Below are 23,507 nucleotides of genomic sequence, written 5' to 3' on the forward strand. Positions count from 1 at the left end.
CAGCCAGGCAAAGAATGGGAAAGATAGTGAACAAGCAAGCAAGATCTTTCTGCTGGAAGTGAGGGAGGGACTTTGACACATGAGAAGAGAAAGTGAATGAGAAAAGTGAAAGAAAGGTCTCACTGCTCAGCAAGTTAAGAGAAGAAAAAGAAAAGCAAGATTGTAACAGCTGTTAATGCAGTGGGCTTTCTAAATTATCTCAACCTAGTTATGATCTTGAAAAAAATATTACATATCAACTTATAATAAAATCAAATCTTGGTATTCCAGTTAATGAAATATGGCTGTTTTGCAGCAACATTTTATAGGAATGCATACTTTTGTTTAATATATACAGAAAAATAAAAATTCCCTTCTCACCACTATGGGTGGTGTATGTCTTCCTCAACCTCAGGTCCTCTACCAGAGGCCTGGGAGTTTAAGGGTTCTGCGCAGGATCTTAGCTGTTCCTAGCACTGCACTCTTCTGGACAGAGAGGTCTGATGTTGTTCCTGAGATCTGCTGGAGCTGCTCTTCCAGCTTGGGGTCACAGCCCCAAGTGCCCCTACCACCACTGGGACCACTTTGGCATTCACTTTCCACATCCTCTCTAGTTCCTCCTTCAGGCCCTGGCACTTCTCCAGCTTCTCATACTCCTTCTTCCTGATGTTGCTGTCACTTGGCACCGCTACATCTATCACCACCACTGTCTTCTGGTCCTTGTCTACTATCACGATGTCTGGTTGATTGGCCAGTACCTGCCTGTCCATCTGGATCTGGAAGTCCCACAAGATTTTAGCCCTGTTATTCTCCATGACCTTCTGTGGAATCTCCCATCTGGACTTGGGAGAGTCTAGCCCATACACTGTGCAGATGTTCCTGTACACAATGCCAGCTACTTGGTTGTGCCGTTCCGTGTATGCTGTTCCTGCCTGCATCTCACATGCTGCCACTATGTGTTGGACTGCCTCTGAGGCCTCTCTGCACAGTCTGCACCTTGGGTCCTGTCTAGTGTGGTAGACCCCTGCTTCTGTGGATCCGGTGCTTAGTGCCTGTTCTTGTGCTGCTACGATTAATGCCTCAGTGCTGTCTTTTAGCCCAGCCCTCTCCAGCCACTGGTAGGATTTCCCAAGGTCAGCCACCTCGTCAGTGGTACATCCCATGCACGGTCTTGTCTTGCCATGGCACTTCCTCTGCTTGATCTTCCTCCCATGTCTGCTGCTGCCTTCCTTCCATGTCTGCTGCTGCCCTTCCTTCCATGTCTGCTGCTGCCAGTGAGCGGCTAGATAGCTTAGTGGTTAGAGCACCACCTTTGGAGTGGGAGACTGGAGTTCAAATCCCAGCTGTACCTACCTTACCAGTAGGGGTCCTTTGGCAAAGACCCCCTAATGCTTCACCTGCCTACCTCAGAAATATGAGAGTGACACGAACTAAGAGAGTCATGCCGGCTTGGACGTTGCCCAGATTAATAAGGTCTGCATCAGATGTTGGGGAACCAGGACAATCTGACCATAAGTGGGCTATTGGAACAAACCATACATGGACGAGACAGAATACACACACACACACACACACACACACACTTACATACACACACACACATGTTTAATGGCATACCACGATACTCTTTATTTTCTTCATTTTTTTTAATCCACTGAAGACTTTTATTTCAATGTCCTCCATAAGAGGAGGAAACATGCTTTATCCACTAGCTGACATACCGCCACTGAGTGGCAGAGCACAACAGAAGATGCAGTTCAGCTCCTGAATTCCTGCAAAAATTGCCCTCTTCTACTCTTGCCCCCAAGTCTTGGAGAATTAAATGGAAAGTATCCCAAAGTTCATTCTCAGCTCAACTCAGGAGAACTTCAACAGCAGGAGAATATAAAATGGGAATTTGGGAAAGCTCATATATGCCAGGTTACCTGTAGAAATTAGCAGAAATTTCAGCAGCTGGAATGTCAATATTGATTGGAATTTGATTAGAATTTAGCTGTATTATTTGCCTCAGGCTATTAACCAGCCCCCACCTCTGCAGTTTATGAAGTGTTTATCAGAACACTAACCTTTACTTTTTCTTGAAAAAAGTACCTGGTTCACCCACAGGGCTAAGTCCTAGTTTCGTTAACTGTGACTTCTTCAATTAATAACAACTTGCTGGATTCACACTTATAAAGCTATATGCCATGATTGACAAACTATAGCTGTACTTCATAAAGCATGCTAAACCATAGTCAAACCAACCACATTTAGATTTAGCAGGATGTATGAATCCAGAGAGAATACCATTTTGCAGTCTTCATCCTAAATCAGAAACTTTCTGCAACTTCAAGCCGCATGGTCATCTATCCTGCAGTCATATGTCTTTATTCAAATCCAAACTAGATGTAATGTACATGCAAATAGCACCATCCCTACATCCCATTTGAAACCAGAAGATCTGCTCCCTAGAGGATATCAGGATCAGATAAAAGTATCCATTGAAGTTTTTCCTGATCCAAATTAACCCCAAAGCAGCTTTTCTTTGATGCAGCATTAAGAATCCATAGGGCAAGAGCAGAGATCAGAAAGGGTAGATAGGGTTGCTGAGCTGAGTTCTCTTTTTGCCCATTTCCTCCAGTCCTGACAGCTTTTCTAGTAATAAAATCAGTGATGCTTCCTTCATCATCATGAAATGTGTCATTCATTTCTAGAGTAGATTAGATTTTATGATCTTGTCCATGAGCTAGAATGAGCTGGAGAGGGAAAGTGTCATATGCACTACCTACTTGTGGATTCAATCTTTACTGCATGTTCTTCCTGGTACAGTATTTTATTTCTTACATATATTGCTTCCTATTGTGTTACAACAGCTGGTCAATTCTACTGAGTTGGAAGCAGCAACTTAGTTTTCTGACCTGCCAGCTGGCTGCAAAAAGCCATCTGGCGATATGGTAACATTGCTGAATGGGCTGAAAAGGGCTTTGGGATAGGGTGAAAGGAAGGAAAGTCAGTGGTTGACCTCCTAGAAGCTGCCTGATCTCATTCACAATCTTATTTTCTTATATTTTAAATTCCAGAATTGTGCCACCAAACAGATTTCTTTTGCTTAATGGCAGAATTTTGACCTCTCTTTTTTTTTGGGGGGAGGGGTATTTTGGGATAGTTAAATGTGGAAAAATAAAGGTAGGAGGACTTCTGTTCCTATTCCCATCCTTACTTTGGCCAAGAATATATTGGGATGCTGAGAGGTTATAGATTATCCAACCCTGAATTAAGGCATCTAAATTCATTGCTTACCAGTACTTTTTATCCGATTATCTATACTTTAAATCTTAATATCAGCCTACTTCCCCTTAAAAATATATACATGAAAAAAATATATGGCAGGAAACTGGTACTTAATAAAAATCTAAACTATCCAAGGAGCAGTAATAGGCAGCATTATCTCTTTCATCATAACTGGTATTTATTTTGCATTATCATTTCACTCTTTTAAATAGTATCATAATAAGAGGTTGAGTTTTGTTATCAATACACTTATTTGCCCTTTGGAGAAAAAGAAAGACTGGCAAATGTCACAATTTATTTTAAGGATTGCTTGTTTATTGCCGAAGTATATCTTCTGATTGCTCCCCCATTTTTTTAAGCCATCCATTTCTATAGAAAATTATTGGGTATTATAGTTTTATAACGTGAAATTCCCTATGGTCTGAATCAGTACAGACACAACCCATGGATGTGCTGACTGAACAGTTTGGTTTAATCTACTAAATATAGTGCTAGTTAGGATTCTTCAGCCAAGAGATAAAGGACTTCCAAGCTACACGTATTTTGTGTAGTTATTTTTTAAAAAATGCGTCTTCCTCCCTCCCTCTCTCCCTCCCTCCTTCTCTCTCTCTCTCTCTCTCTCACACACACACATATATCACAGATACATATTTCAAATGTTGCTTGTATTTCTTCTGGTTCAATTCACATTCTTGCCTCCTATAATGATGCCCTTTAGATGTCTGAGCTACTACCTTTGCCTCAGAAGAAATGTGGCTGAAGACTTGAGATTGATTTACACCCTAGATTCTAGAGCAACCTATACCGCTCTCCAGAATTTTTGGACTTCAACTTCCATCAGTCCCAATATTTAGTCATATCAAAGTGTCTAGCAGACACCATTTTGAAAAACCTCAGCCATAGGTTTTCTTTGATGTTCTCATATAGCTCAAATCTCAAAATATGAAGAGTTGGGACAACGTGAATATGCATTCAAACTAAAGTCTATACCTTAGTCAGATTTTATGCCTTACTCTGGCATTATACCTTCATAATGATCTACTATTAAAAGTTTACTATTACTATGTAATGGTCCTTTACTGAAAAAGTTTATGAAGTCCATTTTGACTCCTAGTGGATGTGTCTGTATTGCTATCTTGGCAATACTACAAAAATTGTTCATTATTGCCTTCTTCCAGATTTTATTTTTATTATTATTTCCATTGTAACCTAGAGCTCTCAATTACAGCAGCAATGAATCTACCATTGGAAGACCTGAAGGGCCAGATTTGGGAACAGATAATCCTGGAGAAGGTCTATCTATGTGGTTGCTAAGAGTCAACACTGAATTGATGGCACATAATGTACCAATCTTTCAGCCCCACTAGGAAGACCAGACCAAGAAATCACTCCACAGGAAGGCTACAGCTACTTTTATTGAAATAGGTTATAATAGCAGAATCTTGCAAATCTGATTTTGTTGCTCCTCCTCCTTCTTATAGTTCAGTGAATTAGGGAGGTTCTATCTGAGTCACTTCCAGATGTTATCTGGACATTCTGGACCTAAAAAATGTTTAACCTTTGTCACCTTGGAAATGGAGCTTGCATATCTCCATCAAGGTCATCTTCCTTATTCTCTGCACAAACAAAACTAGAGCTCTGGTATAATACCAGAAATACTAGTGGCATCTCCTGGTTGTTTCTCATCCAAGTACTAACGAGGGCAAAGTTTACTAATCTGGTGGTATTCAAGCCATCATCCAGAAATCCATGCCCCCATCCTTGCAAAAAGAAATCTGCAATGGGTTTCTATTAAAATTTTCTAATATTAATATATAGCTCTGCTGCATCAGAAGCCTTGCTTCATCAAGGCTTCTTGAGGTATAATAGTTTCAACAGATATTCAAGGACATGTAAGTTGAAATTGCTACAGATAATCTCCTTCAGTATTGGGAAGATGGACCAATGGGAGAGGAATAGACAGAAGGCAATATGCTAATTAATTAATTGCATTTGTACACTTACTGAAATGTATGCCTAAATGGAGCTCTAACAATCACTTCAGATGGGACTGAAGGGAAGTGATACTGAGTATTTACAAAAGTTCAAGGTCTCGAAAAGGTCTCCTATTGCCCTAACATTAGTTGGCAATATCTAAGGAGCTCAGAGGTATTAAGACAGATCAGTCTATCTAATCTGAAGGATATCCAAAAGGTTCCTGAAAATCCTGAAGTCAGCACCACACTGAATGTTTGCATACAAACCCAATCATTTCAAATAATGGACAATATTTATAACAGATTTTGAAACATATGGTCTATGGTTAATATTATTCAATGACCCTGCTGATTTGGAAATTATTTTTCTTTAAATACCACAGCATTTCATACAGGCATTTTGCACTAGCACATATGTTAGTGTTCACTTGTTGTCTCCAATGTATATGCAGTATATCTATGTCTGAACCCAATCTGTGTTTGTAAATGTGTACATTCACATCTAATGTACAACTTACAATCTAGGTACTCTTAATTCATCCACATGTAATGGAATGGACATATGTTCATAAAGAGATCCTGGATACCCAGTATCCACTAGCCCATTGAATGGTATTCCTGCACCTGATAAATCATGAGACAGCATGTTGTAATTCTTATATTTCTGCTAGAATATTTATTAATTTTTTTTGCTGCCAAATCAGAATGGACTAAGGATGTCTTACAATCAAAAGAAAACATCAATTGCAGCAACATTCATAAAAACATATCATCAACAGCAAATACTAAAATAATAGCTTAAATATTGACAGTAAAATCTTCCACAGTAAACTCAAAACAGTAAATGAAACTCCTATCAAAATCCTCCACTGAGACTGCTATCAGATAGCAAAGGCCCTGCAGAGCAATTCTGTCTTCACTGCTTTTTGACAGACTAATACTATTGAGGACTATCTATACAAAGGAAAGATATTCCATAAAATGTCATTACAGGAAAGCACCACCTCCTCTCAGTCCCTTTAATCTATGAATATGTAAGACAACCAACAGTTTCCCCCTATTTGATCATTCTAGACAGGCCAATTCTAGTTGAAATGGATAGTCTTAGAGATACCTTGGTGGGCTTACAGGTCAAAAACAGCACTCTGAGTTGAACTCAGAAGCCAACAGAGGACCCTAAGCATAAGTGTAATCTGAAGACGATGGTGAACATTTACCAGCAAATTGGCTGCAGCATTCTACACCAATGGAAGTTTCTGGGTGGTCCCAAAGGCAGCCCCATGTAGAGTACATTGCAGTAGACCAAGAATATGGTAATAAGGGCATGAATATCTCCTGTCAGGTCCTCTTGCCCCAAACATCACACTATCCTGAGATGGGCAAATGCTCCTCTGGCTACAACTTAAGCTGCCCTTCCAGCAAGAGAGATTGGCTCAGAATTACTGATCTGGTCTCTGAAGAATAGTGCCTCCCTCTAAAGCTGGCCAAGCTCCTTAACAAACAAGCAGTAACTCTATCTTGCTTGGGCTCCATTCCAGCTTGTTTCATCCCATCCCAGTCCAAATGTCTTCCAAACACCATGAGAAAACTGCCATGATATCACCAGTAAGGCATAGGGTAGGAAAGCCAAGCTGGTTATCATGGGCATAATGATGATTCCATACCCTAAGCCATCAGATGATCTTCCCAGCAGCGTCATATACTGTAGGTATTAAATAAACAGGGGAGAGAGGATTGAATCCTGCAGCATCCCACAAGTCAGTGGCCACCAGCCCAGTCTCTCTTCTCCTATAACCATTGACTGAAATCACCCACTAAGGAATTTTTGGACTTGTTTAAAAAGCTTTCTTTAAAACAACATGCACACACACACACGATCATGGATCTGCTGTGTTCCTGAAGACAGATAGATCTAATTTATTCAGTGGAGCTTACATAGGTGTATGCTCTCTAAAAACATTATTAAAACAAAAGTGGCCAATTTGCTCCTTCAAAGCATCCCTAGCTTATGCTGCTAAGAGTCAGTGTATAAGTGTGCATGGCTGCTATCCCGCATACTCAGCACATACAATTACCAGGGGATGGGCACACGTCAAAGGTATCAAGCTTTCTAAATTGTGCTTTACATTTTACATATTGTGGATAAGATTATTGAGATTATTATATACAGATACTTTTAAAAGGCTAAGCATTATGGTGAAACATTTGGTCAACTTCATTATGCCTTTGTGCACTGACTATAAATTTAAAACATGGCCATGTGAAGCAGACCTTACTTTACATTCACACTCTGTAGTGGCTGTTTCTACTATTCACACCTTATCTCTAAGCAGTCAGGATAATAATAAGACAAACAATGTTTGTTTTTAAGGCTATTCTGTTTTCCATAAATGTATACCACATTGCACAGCAATAATAACTATAGGATGTAAATTTAATACTGATGATGATGATGATCAGTATCTGTTGCTTCACAACAAACACAGACTTGGCAGATGCTCAGGAACTGTAGGTGATAAAGGGATTGGGGACTTTTGCTTGTCTTCACCTCTAATGTGTTTTCTCATTTCACAAGCCCATGTGATTTCTCAGAGAGGGTAACCAAGTTAGCATCTAAGGACTAAGATATATGAAAGTAAGAATAGGCAGTACATTGAGTCCTTCTCAATATCACATGTGTTAATATTTAATCTGATCCAAATTACTCTACAAATACAAGAAAATAAAGCAATAACATTCTGCAGTTTTATACCATTTTTCCTAAAACAGACATTTTGTACTTATTTGCATGTCCCATGGAGGCAAATGATGAAACTTGCCTTGCAATATTGCAATGCAAACTCCATCCTTTTAGTACATGTGTCCATCATGCCCCCAATTATATAAGGGGTAGGGCTTGCATTGTGTCATCACAACACATATTTGTCACTTTATGATAAAATCTCAGATTGCTACAGACACCCTATGTGCTTAATTTCTGAGTCAAGATGGACATTAGAAGCTTCCATTAATTATATTACAGGTAGTCCTCATTTAGTGACTGCCTCATTTAGCAACCATTTGCAGTTAAGGTAGTGATGAAAAAGTAACTTTACAGCCAATCCTTGCATTTACAACCTTTGCAAGTCTGTAAAGCAAAGGAAAGCTAAAGTAAGATCATAAGCACAGTTGCAGTTTCACGTAGTGATCATTTTGCTTAATGGCCGAGTTACCAGTCCCAGTTGTGGTCACTAAAGAAGGACTACCTGTAAAAATTCTATTAGCAAGTAACATTATTCATCTTGGGGGAAAACATTCATAAAGAATTTCTCCAACCACTCTAAATCAAATGTTTATGTACAGTATGCCCAAAACCAATGGCAGGCTTCACAAGATAATGAAGCTAGTCATTTTTAAAAAGGGGTCTACCTCTCCAGAATGACCCCAAAGTTTATCCCCTTAGGCACCAAAAGCACTACATGAGAGAAGTCTCAGTCTGAGCAACACTTGTACATTCAGAAGACTATGTGGAACTTCATGTTCAAGAACACAGAAGATGCTGAAGCCAGCACTAGATACCAGGGCTATGCATGATTCAGAAATGATTTGGAAGTTGTTTGGAATGCATGAGAGTGCAAGCAAAGCACTTCTTTAAAGCAGCCATGTTTTTTTTCAGGCTTCCATGACATGGCTGTTTTAAAGAAGTGCTATGCTTGCACTCCCATGTATTCCTAACCATCTCTCGAAAGCATTTGAAAAGCATGCACAGTTCTATTATAAACACTTCAAAATTGAAATGTATTGATTAATCAGTCTACCAACTTTTTCCCTGTTTCTAGCTACTTATCAATGGACTTCCAAAATGTTGTTGAGGATACACTTCTCCCCCTTGCGTTCCCTCTGCATTTCCTCAAGACTATTCCAGGGATCCCTCAATCATCTGGAACAAATCATTGAGCTACACAGAGAACTGCAGACAATCGGTTCCACCAAGAACACCCATTCCTTTAACAAAGTGATGGGCAATTTCTATTGGCCAATACTGGCTTTAAGGCTTTGCATAGCATGTAAAAGGCTATACTACAAATGTTGGAAGAACAGAATCTCTTTGGCAGGGGCAGGAAGGGAGAGGAATTTAAGAGTAAAATAGGAATCTTTAGCTTCTGCAATTGTGCAAATTGTGACTGTAACTTAATCACTGCCCATAAACTCCCAAAAATGCAAGAAAAGGGTACCATTCTGGGGGATCAGGGAGTTTCAAAGGGGATGTTGGTCAGCCCCATGCACCCCCCAGACTGCATTTTTCTTGCCGCTGTCTCAGCAGATAAAGAGTTGCTATGTAGCAGTTGGCGAGCTCTGGGGCCTTGACGTTTCAATTAATGTTTTGCCAAGAAAGTATGATACATCATCTATACATAAGTAAATTGTGTGGTTTCGGCCTACGTACATCATACTCTGTAACTTCCATAAATTCTTACCTACAAATGTATCATACCTGCCCAGGTATCTGTTAGGACCAGAAATTTGCCACGTCAAGGGAGAACCCAAGCACTGTCCTATTCTACCCCCAAAGTTAGCCATCAAACATCTGAACTAGATAGCAGTTCTATCAATATTCCTACTATAATAAAGTCTTTAGCAGGTATCAGATAGGACCCAATTACAAAAGGATAGAAACTCAGGTTTCCTGGGAAAAGGGGCCATAATTTGTCAGTGTACCGCAACCTGCTACAGTATTGTTGAAAGCCAAAGTGCAAACTCTAATAGATGCAGCCTCATTGTCTTCCCTGACAATCAATGTAATGTAGTAGTGAAGGGTTCAAGTCTCCACTCAGTCATGAAGCTTATTAAGTGACATCCAGACAATGTCATGCCACCCCACCCACCACCCAAAGTTGCTGTTGTAGGGATAAAAGGAGGAGAGACCTTCCAGTATGCCATCTTGAGCTCTTGGAGAACAGGCAGGCTATAAACACGGTGATAAATTAATAAATAAATAAACCTACCCCGTGCATGTTTGGAATTGAAGGAGAGCGGAGCAAGATTTGAAATAAAATATATCAACCTCCATTGCTTCAGTGGTGCTTCACGAAGGGCAGCTTAACTTAAACAAGTTGTTCCCTAACGTTGCAAGCTTTTAACATAGCAAACACCTCGAGCTGAATGGCACCTGGAGGTCAATAGGCTGCTGAAAAGCACAGATGTGCTTGCTTTGACCCTCCCCAATGTGAGGGAGGTCCAATACATTATGCACCAGCTGGAGTTTTTGCAGCCTTCTGATAGGCCTTCAGAAGATTACAATTCCCCAGCCTCCAGGCTGTCTATATCTCTATAGGCTGACTGTTTCCTCCAGCCGAGCTTGAAAATTTTTCTGCTGCAGAAAGAGTTAAAAAAAAATCCCCTTGGAAAAGCTAATTATTGCATGCAGATACTTCTTTGTGCGATCAAGGAGGGGACAATTTAATAGGCTCTGTAATACAACCAAGAACAAAATTGCTTTAAAGGAAGTCTCTTGTTGAGTGACAACTCTGTTGCCTGAGCCAATTAGGTCCCAATAAAGAGTGTTGAATTGGCTCCTGCTTTCTCATTAATTATGTTCTGTCACAGACATGGGGCTTGATTTAGCAATTTTGTATTACATTAAGATACTGAAAGGCATGGAACAAATGGCTCACTCTGATAATAGGCATTCTATACACGGTGTGACATTTACTATCCAGCTGTCCATAAGGCAGCCTAGCACTTCAGTTCAGGGGTTTATTTGTCATTGCTTCAAAGGGACACTCAGCTTTTCACAAAAAAGAAACAGAGAGGCTAATAGATAGGACAAAATGTACTGCTGATATGCTTTATTAGAGATAGGATACTAGGGTTTTGCTAACAAGCTCATCCGTTGGGACTAAGCCGAGTTTGCTGTCAATCATCCTCCACACAAAAGCACACTAGTTAACAAGGAGAAATGAATTACAGACGCTTATTCCTGCCTGTGGGATCACAAATACACCAATCTGTGAAAGAGGCACAAACTCGGGAGACAAGCTACATATTTGTCAATAACCTCCTAGAAAGAACCCTAGTAATTCTTTGAAGACCTTTGATTTAGTTTCCCTCTAAAATACAAGGATAGGAAATGTTTTAGTTACCATGACATTTTTCTCTTTGTTACTTGTGCAAATTTTCATCACATTAAAAAGAGAGAACCAAGGAGGTCTGCAAATGTTGTAGTAGGTATACAAACTACTTTTTATTCCAATCCACAGGAGGCAGCTGTTGTTGAAGTATTCATTAAAAGAGACAGAAAAATTAAATCTCTAAACTTTAGGTTCAAGGCGACACTTGTCAATATGTGGAACATAAGCCTTATATCTTATATGGCAATTAAAGTATCAGGATTTCTTAAGCTAGTACTCTTTATTTCAATGGTGTTTGCAAAAGGGATGTAATGTTCTCAACATTTCCTGAACTAACATTACAGGTGTGGATTAGATAGTTGTATTACAGTGTTTTTGTATGTGCTTGACATATAGATATAGATATTGATATAGATATTGAAGATTGGATGCAACTGATTACAAAGATGTATAATAAATAATTTGAATAATTAGGAGTTCCAACATAGGGAAGATATTTCTCCTATATTGGGGGGGAGGGGAAAGGGACAGATTATAAACATCAACTTTTCAAGTTACACATCTTTGACTGCATCACTAATAATCCGAAACAAGAACTTTCTTAAATGACTGAAGTATAAAAGTAGTCAATGACCTGAAACCACAGGAGTAAAATTTTGTCAAAACTGAACATAAAAGTAACTTATCATATAGAAGTGAATCTTGGATTCCACAGTGATCAAGAGTTAATATTGTTTGTACTGTTTCTATAGGAACTCAGCAGTTTTAGAACTGAAAACTTGAAGAAATGTGATTCCTGCTAGAGCTCAGGGTCACCAGTGGAGTTATTTTATACTCAGCAGAAAACTGAGGTAGGTTGTGTAAAATCCAGATTTAATATCCCAGGCACCCTAGAATGTAGTGTTTCAATTGGCCAGAGATTTTTACAGAGATTTTTAGAGAACTCTTATTAAAATTGGATTTTTCTCCAAGTTTTCTGAAGCTCAGAAAAATGAATATATTGTTTCTGCTATAGTCTTCTATCAATTATTTATCTTCTTTTGTTCCCCAAATTTTCCCTATTTGTTTCAGGACCAAAACCAGAAAAAAACTGGCATTATCTGAGAAGTCTCCATGATATCAGTCTGCAATTAAATCTTCACAGCATGCCTACAACCTCTACTGGCAATGGGAACACTTGGAGCAGCATTATATTTTTGAAATATCCATCTCACTTCCATATTGACCATCTTTATGGCTTCCAAACCTGGCTTGGTTGATTGAAAATTGCTACAATGCTACTCACTAGGATGGCGTAATGCTTCTGAGTTGATTAAATTATCCCTTCAAATCAAATCACTGTATCAGTTCAGTCCATGGCATCAAATTAGGGGCCTCCAAACCAATTTGAAGTTTTGATGGATTTCTGCCCATATACACAAACACACTTTTAACAAATCAAACCAAATATGAAAATATAATTATTCTATTCTACTATTTGAACTAAATGTGAACTAAATCTACTCAACTCCTCAAGTTAAATCACAAATTTAAATTAGGTTTGGCTGATTCACACATCTCTAGTATACATTTACTAAATGGTAATATAAAACAAAATAGAGGTTGTTATTCTTACACGTCTTCTAAAAACAAAACAAAAAATAAAAATATTTTTTATTAAAGTAAGGGATTGAACCCAGTGATGCCATTCTAACAGTGGAGTGAATTTTTCCTAACAACCCAGCTTAAGATAGCTGGGGGACTGTCAGAACCACCATGATGCATCATCATTGCATCAGCTTTGATATATCCATTGGTGGGGATAGAAACTTGTTACTTGAGCACTTTCTTAATGTTGGATACAGCTTAAGATGCTTTCAAACATTCAAATCTGCATTACTTTCAGGCCTACTGCATATCCATCACAGCTGCTTAAAAGATAAATCAATTTATTTTCAACAAGGAAAAAAACTCTACCCAGTACAGACTAGTTCCAGTAATACAGGAACTTTGCACAGGTTCATTTAAACATTAGGCTAGTAGCATTCTGAAGAAGAAAAGAGGTTGCAAATCTGAAAGGAAAGAGGCCTATCCAGAGCAGCCTATTAGCTAAGCCTCTCTCAAACTTGCTTTCCCCGCCTAAACTGTAACATTCAGTTCCTAGAACCCTGAGCCCTTGCCGAAGATATATGCATCATGCAAGTCATAATGTACCGTCTGGGGATAGGTTATTTAATGATTTTTGCTTAAATGCCAGCTTCCATCCTTCCTCAATGTTTTGCACAAATTGCCACCTACACAAATTCCTAACTAAAAATTGCATATTTATAAACATCTCAACTCACAGTAAATAAACTATCAGGCCCTTATTGAAAAACATGCAAATCAAGTAACAGCAGCAGTAGTTAATTCCAACATCTTTTGCATACAGGTGGTGCCATTGCTACATTCATCACAAGACTGCACATGCTCCCTTTGGACCTGCTGTAAAACAAATGTAATCATATACTCTGAAATGAAGAACTCATCTCAGTTCATGTGAAGATGCAGGCATGTATAATAAAATGCAACAATTATGATAAAACTAACATAGCTCTCTTTGTAAATTTGTAAGTTTGGCTCCATCTTGAATCAGGAGCCCAACAACATGCTCTCTACTGCCACCTCCTTCGCTGCCAATGCTGGCTTTTCAGTAGGCTTAATAGCAGCTATGATCAGACAGTTAAAAGTGTTATGTAGGGGAGAGAGAGAGAGAGAATTGTAGCTTTTTAGTTCCTATATACTTTGTGCCATGGATTTGGGATGGCATGAATGGATATATATGAAAAATAGAGTACATGAGCCCCATTGAGATGGAAGGATTTGTTCTGGCAGATTTCAGCTTGTGCATGTGGGGAAATGAAGATTTAAAGACAGGTAGTGAACTATATCAGGCAATGGCACTCAGGTGGAAAAGTACATAAGAAGAATGCCAAGCTAAGGTTGGGCAAGCATCATTGGAAGTTATAACAGTGGTTAGGGATTGTAGCACTTCAGAGACATCATGTAGAGTGAAGCTGCATATACAGTGGATATATCAACTTGAGTCTTCTGGCACTCAAACCCAGGTAGACAGAACTGGGTCAGAATGGACAGGTAGATATAAGTGAAACTTTTGTTTCAGAAAGTGAGCGACAGAACTCGTAAATCTGCATTTGCTTCTATTTATCCAGAGTCTCTAATGTGACATAGCAAATTGCCTGTGGCTGCTATTTTAATTTCCCACGAAGTTCTTGATCATTATAAAAAATGAAAATGGCAGCTCCCCAGAGTTAGCCACCAGCAGTGGAGGGGTCATGGCAGTGTCAAGTGTGGACTTTACCAAACAGATGGCTAATGATTCCATACACTGACAACAGGCCTGTATATCAGCATCATTTAGACTATGTGATGAGATTAGGACTATCCTTTCTGGGCTGCAAAAACTTAAATGACCACTACATGGCAATAAAGAGATACAGAAAATATATGCCCTTCCCTGTCAGCTAGTGATCATCCAGGTAGTCGCAATGCAGCTATAGTAGCCCTACTGAGCTACCCTGGCGTTCCCTAATGTTGAGCAGGATTCTTCAATGAAAATATTGGTACCAGTGAACAAATTTCTTGGAAAGACAGCTTGCCTACTCCTATTTTCATTAACCTCTAATGCACAGTATCAAAAAAGGGCTGGGTGTGCTCTTCTGTTTACAGAAAGCAGCTATAAAGTCCAAGAGGGGCACTTCTTGGAGGAAATTGTGCATACACATTAGCATTAAAATCAAAATAGTCAAAAAAGGTTCCCAGAAGATAGAGCCTGTTTGAGTTCTGATTTTCAGCATGTTATCCTAAGGTATAATTTTGACTTACAATTATGTGTTATCTATTATTAAGAAAAAATGAGCTGCTTTCCCCTTGTATATTTTGAATCAAGAACTATGGAACAGGCAGAGCAATAGTGTTTTTCTGTACTACAATGAGGACTGGAATCTTAAAACAGTTTTAATATTCTTATAGTTTAAGCTTAGACCCTTTAGCAATCCTTAAAAATCAGAAGTTTCTATCTAAGCCCTGAGTGTTGGCAATTTTACCATCCCTACATCACACAACACGCCACTCTATTCACTATTTTATTTTTACAGCCTGAGGGTATGATCCAATCCTTACAGCCATCTGTCTTTGCCAATGTAGGACAATAAACCTCTGACACATATTCATTCCATCTACCATACTGGCCATACAGGAAGTGCCAGAAGGAGAAACTAAAAACTGGGAATATCTAGTTAGCCAACTGTCCTTATGGTGATAATTGAGTAAGGCAACCAATTCAATTTTTAAAAAAATATATGTTATGTAAACAGTAGCCATGACAAGTGCAAAGGAGCCAGGGACAATTTTGTTCAAACATAGAACATGAGGACAAGTGTCTAGATTTACTTTAGCCAAGTTGTCCATCTGTTCATTTAATCAATCACTAAAAGATTTGCTCTCCACATTTCACCGATTTTCTTGGAAGCCAAAACATCACTCACAGGCACCGAGGTTTAGAAATTTGCATGACTCTGACGGCACCAAACGGTGCAGAAGCTCAGCACAAAATGTGACAACCATGGCAAAACTCAGCTTGCAATTTTGTTTATATTTTAATTTACATTTTGGAATAATAGGATACCTCTTTCAATAAAGTATTAAACATAGGCTGGCTAATGGGCAACTTCTTTCCAAGACTAAGACTGAAGGGGGGCATATAATGTGGATATACAGTAAATAATTCTGTTAGCGCATGATCCATCCTGCCTGACATCAAAGATCCACTCTGCATTCAATAAAATCATGTAATTCCCACTTTCCTTCTGTTCTTTGACCTAATATGCTCACCCTGCATCATGCCTACCATTATTTGCAATGGGAGTTCCATGTCTGCCCTTTATCAAATATGCCTTTATGTATGTACTAAGCTCCATTATGTTCACTGCAGGCTTTTCCCAGGTGAATAAGCAGAGCAGTGCAACCAGTGGATTAGCTCCACATTTGCAAAGAAAATGATGCCAGAATCTTGGAAGGCTTGGTAGCTGTACCTCATGATGAGACAATCTCTCTCTTGCAAAATATCGCAAAAAGAGACAAAGTGGATGAGCTAGCCAACTAGGATACCAGTAGGAAGAAATTTGGAGAAGTTTGGAGAGATTTTAAGAAAAGCAAGCCTGCAAACTGAAAGAAGCATTTATAGGCATTTCAGAGATTCCATGAAAAGAGATCAGCTTGTGGGTGGCATGGTTTTAAACAAGTGCCAAAAAAGACTTTTGGGGGGAAAAATGAGTCTTAGTATAAACAAAACAGCATATTCCAGGCACGTGGGACTGCCTGCTTCAAAATACATATAGAGAAAGCCAAATGCTATTATTTATAAATACAGTAGGCAGAATTCAAAATGGACCACAAGCAAGAACCAAGAAAGAAGCTAAGGTAGTCTATAGGTAAACTTCTGTGGCAAAATAATTGGAATAGAAAAAAAATAAAAATCATACAATCAGATATATACATTCCCACACAATCCTGTTTAGCAAACCAAGCAATAACACGTTTTTCCCCTCCTAGACTTTTATCTATACAGGATAAATTCCAAAATAAACTGTCAAGCTCCTAGATAACCACTGAGAATCCAGCAGTCAGAATTACACAAATACATTTTGCAAATCACCAAATAAATCAGAATTATTATTGAATTGGAGGAAACAGCCTTTATCATCCCTATCGTAATGCCTTATTTATCTGATTATGTATATTAAAGTTGTTCATGTGATTAAACTACCACCGTCCCATTTTCAAGTTTCAAGTGTAGATATGTGGAGAGACATCAGTCCTTGTCAAGTGAAAAAAGTCATGTTGTCATGTAACACAAATGACTGAACACAAGTCCTACCCTCTCCGAGAATTTCTCATTACACAAATTAAGTATCCTTGTTCTAATATGTTTTGAACTGACATAAAGAACTGTGTTTTTCTCTGCTATAATGAGTAGAATTCTAAAAGGAATATTAATCTTAATAAGGAAAATTAATATTCTTCTTCTTTAGGATTAGACCCTCTAGACCTGTAGAAACTACAGTACATTGAGCTTTTGGGTTTTTGCTTATTTTATTCTTCCAAAAGAACATAGAGAGAGGTAGTTTGGGGATTCCCCCCCTCAATGATTAAGTTGTAGGAGCTTTAAGTCAGAGCCACTAGACACAGGGATATTAAATATCCCTCCTATCAAGATCCATTCAGTATGGGTTATTTTCCTGTGCAGGACATTTTTTAAAAAGAACATTTGCTATAGAAAATGACCTAACTTGTAAAAGTGACCTAACTATGGTTATGTCTTCTGATGACAATTTCCCAAAGAAACATTGCCAGTGATTTGGGATTCGTTTTTTTCCTTCTGTTCAATCTGCTTAATCATAAATGTTCAAGGAGGAAAAAGGGACCCAAGATAACGAAAAGGACCACTTCAGCATTGCTATAATGGCTGCTCTGATGGAAATGGATGTACATTAACATTGATCAAGATGTCATTAATGCTAACTACTGCAAGAAAGCCAGAGTTGTCCGCCATTGATTTCAAGAAGCCACTGCTTGATTGCTATACAAGCCACTTCTTGAGCTGGAGTCATGGTTGAGACATGCAAATCAGCTTTTGGCAAACTCGTTGATATTATGACTGCTAAGCCACTAGCACAGAGATGGATTTTTGGCACTAAATTCCATGACAGAATTTCACTGCTGTATTCATACAAAATTAATAGCAACGGTGTAACCCAGAGCTGGGCTATGCTTTTAAATATGCAATACCAACATTATTCTTTCCGTAAGGTATTACTGCATATGTTTAAAAGAGTTATAAGATGGCATCAATAATTATTTCTCAAATCCTGTCAATCCTTTTTTTCCATCCTCCTCCTTTATCTGCAAAAGTTTCTTCTGGAACCTCTCAAAGACACTCACATGATACTGTAGAGCGATCTTGTATTGCCAGCAGACAACCAAACAAAGGATAAGAGTTAAGAGAATTGCATTCATACTTGTCTACAGGGAGGAGGGAGGCAATGTGTCATGAAGTCATCACACAAATAATGCAACTGCATACTTGCATCATGAGATCTGTCATGCAATCATGCAAGTTGAATCATTTGCACAATAACATCCTGAGGCACATGTCATCATTTTGACATCACTGTCACTTAAAATGGATGCCTATGAGTGCACATTAATTGTAGATGACCAAACACAGTTTGGGACAATTTTCATCAAAATAACACCCAAAGCCTATCAAACAAAGCAAAACAATTACCTTGAGATCCTTGGTAAAACTGCATCATTACCTTTAGTTTTAGAAGCAAGGTTGCACCATGACTCTGGCAAATAACATAGATGTCAGATTTTACCAGGCACCACAATAAATATTGAGTTCCCAAAACAGAGCCTGCACAGCTGTTAGCCCTTTGGGGTAATCCAGACAAGAAGCACAACTGTGAGTACTAGCTCTATCTTTATTGTAAGATTACATGAACAGAATTTTGCAAGTCTGAAAGTATTTCTCCCCTTCTCTTCTTTTACTTTCCAGAAAACTAGGGAGAGTCCCTTCTGAAACTCTTCCCACACTCCCCACCTTCTGTGGACTGAGATATATTTTACGTGATGGTTGCTCAGTATGCAGCTTTTCCTCCTGTTTCTCAAGGTCATTCCCACATACCATTACATCAGCAAAAGCTCCACAGACTCAACTCAGCTTAAAAAGTTGTTTCTTTATTGCAGATAGGAAAAAATCATTTAGAAACAGATTTGCATTCTGTAAAAGATTATAAATAGATGATGGATGGATGGATGGATGGATGGATGGAGAGAAAGAGAGAGAGAGGTACAATGGGTTTAAATCTTAGGCCCTTTTCTCCCATCCTTTTGAATCAAGAGACTTGTGGCTATTTTTTTCTTAGTCTTAGCGATAATAAGTTTGCATAATGGTTCTGTTTCCACTTGTTCCACCAGCTTTAGCCCTTACATTACCTCCCTCTTTACTTTTTCAACAAGCTGCTTTACTGCAGATAAGAAATACGTTATTTACAATATCCACACATCTTCCTACTAGGGGTTTAAATTCCAGGCCTTTTTCTCCTGGTCTTTTGACCCTGAAAGTCAAATTGATCTGTTCCACATTTACATAGTATTTCTATCTGACTTGAGAATTCTTGGTTCCTACCTCACCAGTGTCTGCCTTTACACTTTATGAGAGAATCTAAAAAACACCTTTATACACTGGGTAGGAACAAAGACAGCAGAGAACAGAAGTGCCAACAACTGCTGTTGTTTCGGTTTTCACCTAGAATCATCACCATTGTTAGTGGCACAAGAAGAAGAAGCTGCCTAATAAGGAAAGCATTTCTTTGTTAAGTGTTAGAAAAAAACATTTGTTATAGAATAAATTGTTTGCTTTCCTCGGGAGACTTTATTGATGGTGGCCTTCTAATGGCTCATTCAACTCTCTTGCCCATGAGAAGCCAGATTAGCATCTTTGGAGGCAGCAACTGTTTTCTTCTGTTTTGCTTTTTACATATAAAATTGACACTTTAACCAAGTATAATATGTTTAGCCCAGGTTCAGGTGTCTGATTTTATGTGTGACAGAGCAATGATAGATTTAGGCTTCAGATAGGTATGTACAGATTAATATAAAATTAGTTCTATTTTACGCCACCCCGGCACATGATAACATTTCCTGCCTCAGCTAGCCTCCGAGTCTCTGCTGATTGTGCACTGCAAATCAACTGTGATGCACTGCAAACTTCTAAAATTTCTGATTCCTGATACTCTGAGGAAAATCAGCTTTCCCTCCCACCTTCACTTCAGAGATGGATGATACTGTGGTCCCAATGACGTCATCCAACATTTGAGAGTGTTGTTTCCCACAGCCCCCAACACACGCATACTCTCCCAGCTTGGGCAAAAGCCCTCAAATAGTATTGCTGGTTGCAGTTTTACAGCCATGCAACGCTTAGGATTTTCTAGGAAACACATTTCTAGCACCATAAAGAAATAAAATTTTGTGGGCCTCTCTGTACACTCTCTAGTACTTTCAAAAAGCATTCCTTCCTTACAACCGCTCCCCCAGCAGGCTAGCACAATGACATGTTTGGAAGCCAACACACAAATTACATAAATACGTGTTACATAAATACATGGGCTATATGTGTGTATGTACAGGAGCTAGAAACTTACTTGTTCCTCAGTTCATTAACTAACAGAGCACTAGAAGCTCCAGGGCTGTATGTGTGAGGACTGGAAAGCCTGAAACAGAAACACACTATTGACCAGCTCAGGCAGAGCAATGATTCAGTGAAAATGCTGCCTGAGACCACCATGAACATATGGGCAACACCATGCTGAAAGCATTTTTGGTCTGCAGATGGTGGAGGCAAAGAAGAGGAATCACAGGTTAGTTTTAAAGTGCTTTAGAAAGTATTTTCAAATGGGAAGGCTGGTGGTATGGTAGAGCTCACAGTCTGCTTTTCAGGACAGATTTCCACTCCAGCAGGGTTTTTTTTTCCAGGTTTCTAATTTTGTCCAGACTTTTAATAAAGCCAAGGAAAAAAAAAGTTGGTCCATTTTTTTACTATAATTTTACTTCCCCTCTACTCAGCTCAATCGAAATTAGCTTGTTTCAGGGATAGGCTGGCTGGACTTATTTTTGAAAGTGTATGAGGTGGCCTGGGCTCACCTGTTCCTTTTAATCAGAGCTTGGGATTCTCTGCAGAAGCTATTTTCTGCTTGCAGTATGCCTGGTCAGACCACATGCCTGTCTTCATTGCCTGAAAATGTAACTTCCATCCTGCTACATTTCTGATGAGATGTCTTGCATGTAACTTTTCAACTGTAAGGATTCTCCTTTTTCTCCACCAACATCTTCGCATTTTGCTGGTCCATAACTTTACAGCTCTGTTGAAATGTATGGAACGTCTTATATATGGAACTTAACAGCCTGCATTCCAAGCAAACACTTCACCTGCTAAATCGTTGCATTTATCATCTTTTTCCTGTTATTAAAAAAACAACTCCCTGATCTTTTTATGTGTGTTGAAATATCTGTTTTCATACATTTGCTGCTTTTATTGTGTTGTGAGCCACCTTGAGTTTTCTAATAGAAAAGCACAATAAAAATATTTCCAGATCATAAATAGAGCTCAATTCTTTTTTTAATCCAGATCAATTACAAGGCCAGTTTCAGAGTATTAATATACTGTGTCATGGAGAAATAACTTCATTTAAGAGTATCATCAGAAGGTTTCAGTCTTATATTGAAGAAGCTGAAATCACCTGCTTGGTTAACCATTTTATTTTTCTTTAGCATCTTCTTTAGATTCTATTACTGTTGTTTTTATGAGTATATATTGAAGTCTTATTTATTTAATTCTTCCTTCCTTCCTAAGGAATCACTAGTCTTTTACCTACTTATTAAGGTATTTTTATCAAGTCATTTATCTGATTGTTAAATCAGCTAAACATTTTCTTCAATAAAATTTTATCCATCAGTGTGACGGATGATCATGCTGTCAAAACTTGATGGCAGACCACTAGACAATGGCTCCATGTTTTTCTACCCTGGAGTGTGGTGGGGAAAATAAGCTGAAAGTAGTTTACCTTTTTAAAAAATGGGAGAGGTCTGCCAAAAAAATACTTTCTGCCCTCCCCAGCAATCTTCTAACATCCCAGCCAAGTCTTTTGCAGGCCACCATGATTCCCCTCAAAATTCATCTCCATCCACAAACAGATTGTTTCAATTCTGTTTGAAGCTTTTCTAGCATTATCAGTGAATTATAGAAGAAAACTTCCCATTAAGCGGGCCTAGTTGTAAATCTGAAGACTTTATAGATAAGGCTTTCCCTGTATTAATTTGCCAGAATTGCTATAATATTCATATGCAATTACTAAGCTTCATCAAGGTTAGTGAGTGGGATCATTTTGCTAAAGTAATCATCACTGTCCATAGTGCAAATTACAGCTCTTGGATGGAGAGATTTTCACAATTGCAAATCTGTCGTGTTAAATATCACTATTTGGTAATTCATCTTGATAGCTAATTTTCATGAGGGTGTATGTGTTAATTGAACAGGAAAAAAGACATCCTTTATAACAGGCATCTAGAAGGTAGTGATCAGATGATAATCACACTCAAGGGGATTATAATGCATGAAATGCATCCAACTGTTTCTGTATCTAGAACAATGTTCTTCACTTAACCTATGGGACAATTGACTTTTAGAAAACATAACACTCTATCTTGTCCTACATACTGCTTACTTCTTTGCTTTTCTGAGCTTTACACTGAGTTTTAAAGAGTATTTATTCTTTGTAAACAACAAAGTTAAATTGCATGGCTGCCTCCTCCCAGCCAATCACTCAGTGTCTCAGTGGCTGCAACATGGCCATGCCTCAGTGTGTATCCTCTGTAGACCAGACTGCCAGGCTCCCATCACCAAGTAGTGAATAGGAATGGTCCAGGACACGCTTTCATATTCCTACAGTCATTATTTAGTGACATGGTGATGTAACCAGGCCCATGCTAGGTCTCCAACTTCCACTGACTTTATGGTGATATATCATTATTGCTGAAACCACTGCAATCCTAGCCTGCCCAATGACCCATGAGAAATAGCTTTTCTTGCAATATTTTGCAGGGATATTTATAGTCTTATGGAGACACAATTTGGAGATTCTCCTTGCAATTAGACATTAATAGGCCTAGGTAATCTATCTATATTATCTCTCTGTTTGGATCTGAGCACTTTACTGTATTGGGCTTCTAGAAAATCTAGTTTGCAGCAGACTTGAGCTGGCAAACTTCGAATATGTTCACACAGACCAGCAGTATGTGTACTACTATTTCCCATTATATCTCAGTTTAATTATACTGCTTTTCAGAATAACATAAGCAAAAAGTTTATTGTGAGATCATTGTTTTTGACCATTTGTTCATAATATAGTCCTATTATGAAAATAATACAGCCTTTGCCTCACCTTAAATTTATAATCCAAAGTCCACATCATCACATGCATCTTAGTTTCTACACATCATGCACATGGATTATGCACTAGAAACATTAGATATATTAATCCAAATCCCACATAACCTTTTCCAATCTTTT

The sequence above is a fragment of the Candoia aspera genome, chromosome 1, assembly GCF_035149785.1.
Source record: "Candoia aspera isolate rCanAsp1 chromosome 1, rCanAsp1.hap2, whole genome shotgun sequence".
NCBI classification, from domain to species: Eukaryota; Metazoa; Chordata; class Lepidosauria; order Squamata; family Boidae; genus Candoia; species Candoia aspera.